The sequence below is a fragment of the Lactuca virosa genome, chromosome 3 (genome assembly GCF_052849685.1).
Source record: "Lactuca virosa cultivar CGN04683 chromosome 3, Lactuca_virosa_CGN04683_v6, whole genome shotgun sequence".
Taxonomy (NCBI): domain Eukaryota; kingdom Viridiplantae; phylum Streptophyta; class Magnoliopsida; order Asterales; family Asteraceae; genus Lactuca; species Lactuca virosa.
The window spans coordinates 17,382,231-17,385,395 of record NC_136428.1 but is presented as its reverse complement, the minus strand read 5'-3'; the positions used below and the strand labels follow the sequence as shown (position 1 = coordinate 17,385,395).

General features: G+C 31.8%; 1 pseudogene; it reads left to right on the top strand.

Annotated features, from left to right (window-relative positions):
* Positions 1 to 313: 313 nt before the first annotated feature.
* Positions 314 to 1,207, top strand: LOC145165285 (brassinosteroid-responsive RING protein 1 pseudogene; annotated as a pseudogene).
* The last annotated feature ends 1,958 nt before the right edge of the window (positions 1,208 to 3,165 follow it).

Sequence of the window (3,165 nt, the reverse complement as noted above, 5' to 3'; positions counted from 1 at the left end):
TAAAATCAATTTTGTGTTTGGCAGTACAGTAAATTACACAATTTTTAATAGTTAAGTACTGATTATACTTTTTACTCTTTCAGACATATTTGATTATTTGTTGATTATCTCAAATAAAAAATAGGAGCGACTTAACGTGTAAACTGTAATCAATCGTTTCAACCAACGTGGCATCGATCCAATCATGGTACTGGACTTCCTCGTCATTTACTTTAACCCCTTTAACTTTATCTTTATTACACTTAACACCCCTTCGTTTCCCTTCCCTTCCCTTCCCTTCCCTTCTATATATAAAGTATAACCAGCACACATCTCACGGCACGCTGCCATAACATAACCGTCTCTTCTACTCTCTTTCCATCCATCGTCACCATCAACACAACTTTCTTTCACCTTCAACCTTATCTCTACGTCACCGTGTTTCCACCTACTACTCCTCAAATATCGATTTGCAGAAATTAAAAGTTTCTATAAATTCGTATATCTATCTGTGAATTCATCAAAATCCCCAACAATTTGATCTGGGTAATTGAGAAAAGCTCCAAGTAATCATGGGGTTCCCAGTTGGGTACACAGAGCTCTTCCTCCCCAAACTTCTAATCCATGTCCTAACATTTATGGGCTTAATTCGTAAGCTCATTTCCGCCATTTTTCAGGTCATGGGTCTCGGGGATTTCTTAGAACCCGAGTTTTCCATCGACCCGACCCGGATAGATTCGTTTAATCAGTTCCGGTCAGTGTCCGCTGTACTCATCCGTGAGATTCTTCCGGTGGTGAAATTTTCAGAGCTTGTAGATCCACCGGAGAGCTGCGCTGTATGCCTGTATGAGTTTGACGCCGGTGACGAGATCCGGCAGTTATCGAACTGCCGGCATGTATTCCACCGGTGCTGTCTGGACCGGTGGATGGACCATGATCAGAAGACTTGCCCGCTTTGCCGGACTCCGTTAATCCCTGACGATTTGCAAGATTCGTTTAATGAGAGGTTGTGGGCAGCTTCCGGTATCGCCGAGTACTACGGCGACCTGTCGGTGGTCAGTAATTAGTGGACGCTGATGACCTGAACAGTGGATTAAATTTTTTTTTTTTTTTTTTCATTTTATAACGTTATTAGAGAATGGCCGGTGATAGAATGTACGTAATATGCATGTCTATGTACATATAATTAGCATTTAGCAACACGAACTGTCACATTGTTTTTGGAAAATTGAAGTTTGATGAAAATTTGAGTTATTTTCTAATCAATATTCTTTTATAAATTTTGTAGAAAATCTGACCAGACAAGATATAATGTAACTGATCTATGAATTCATAATTTAATTAAAAAAATATATATTATTCATATAATTGATATTCTCATAAGTATAAATTCATTTAAGATTCTCATTTCTATATTAATGAAACAAACGTCTAATCCAATATTATATTATAATTTAACTTAGAAAGATATTATTGTCTAATACAATCAAGTATCACCAAAGATTCAACCATCTCTAAGTGTTACAAGACAATTCGCATTTCAATACTCATATTTTGTCTTTGCTTTGGGATGCTCTTCAACAAGAAGATTGTATTTAAATTTTAAAGGAAAAGAAATTACAAGGAATCAAAATATATGAAATGGTTTTTTTAGAGAAAATTTATTCCAAAAAAAACTGATTTCTCTCAAAATTATTTTATAATTTTGAAATTGTTTTTACGAATACAAAATATAGGGATATACTCCAATTTCTCTAAAAACCATTTAGGATGTTTTTGTTCGTTTTTTCGTGGTCAACAATAATTTTTGCAATTTATAACTTGATCTATTGCGAAATTAATGGTTATTTTAGTCAAAGATATTTTATACTTTTTTCATTCTATACATGATTCTTAAAGTATTCTTTTTGTTTACAAGAAGACTTGGACCTTAAATTTTTGGTTGAAGGATGCATATCCAAAACATGATACCGTTAGGTTATAAGTTTTTTGTTCAAAAATATTATATTTGTTAAACGTAAATTCGAATAATAGTTATTTTGATAAATATCATTTCAAATAACTATCGTATTTTGAATGTAAAACAAAGTGTTTTTATTTTTTATACCATCATTATCGTTCCTTTTTCTAATTAAAATGAAGGGTATAAATTCAAAAGACATGTTTTGATATGGATGAATCAAAACGGAAATATCACCTCCTATTTTGAATACATGGTTCATTTGCATTTTTTTGTTTAAACGTGCGAATATATTGACAACAAAGTTTTTGGAGATCCGATTCAACAGTGAATTACGTAAAATTTTCACATTTAAAGTACATTCTTTTCGGAAAATCTTAAAGGGGGAATATTAATATTTTTAAATATTCTTTTCGGAAAATCTTAAAGGGGGAATATTAATATAATAACGGGAAGAATAATATGATAAATTTTAGTAGTTTAAAATTTTAATTTAATGTATCATATAAATGGTTAGATCGTACTATATTTTCACACGTAGACCAAATTTGGTAAGTTATTGGTTGGCAAATATTCAATTTGAGTAGTCAGTTCCCACTCGAGAAAGTGTTTGAAATTATTGTAATCGGATTCTTTTTTAGCATGCGATGTTGACGTGTACCTTTCGTTAGCACAGGTGCCGGTTTCAGATAAAAAGCTAACGCAGGTTAAATTGAGTCGGGGATCAAATACTTAGAGATATTTCACTTAAATGACCATAAGAATTGATATGAAGTGGTGATCTTTTATTATAAATATATCTTTTTGCATTTTAACGAAATGATCATTACTAGTAATATTGTCGCCTTTTCGGCATATCAAGGTTGGATCGTTATACTTTTTCTTTTTGGAATTTCAAGCTTCAACCAGTACGACCTATTGTAAAGACTCGCGTGGAAGCTTAATTGTGAAACAGATTATGCCTTAATTATGATGAATGCTAACATAAAAGAAATCAAACATTTATAATGATCTCCAAACATAATAGACATAAAGAAAAAAAAATCCTTAGTGATACTAATATACAAGAATACCAACTCACAACATTAAGAATTAATCTATCATTTGCTACAAATGAAGGTATTTTAAGCTCAGCCAAAACAAGTTAAAAGTGTCTTATATGATACAAAATTACTTGTAATATATAATATTTGGTATTTATGATGAATGCTAACATAAAAGAAGTC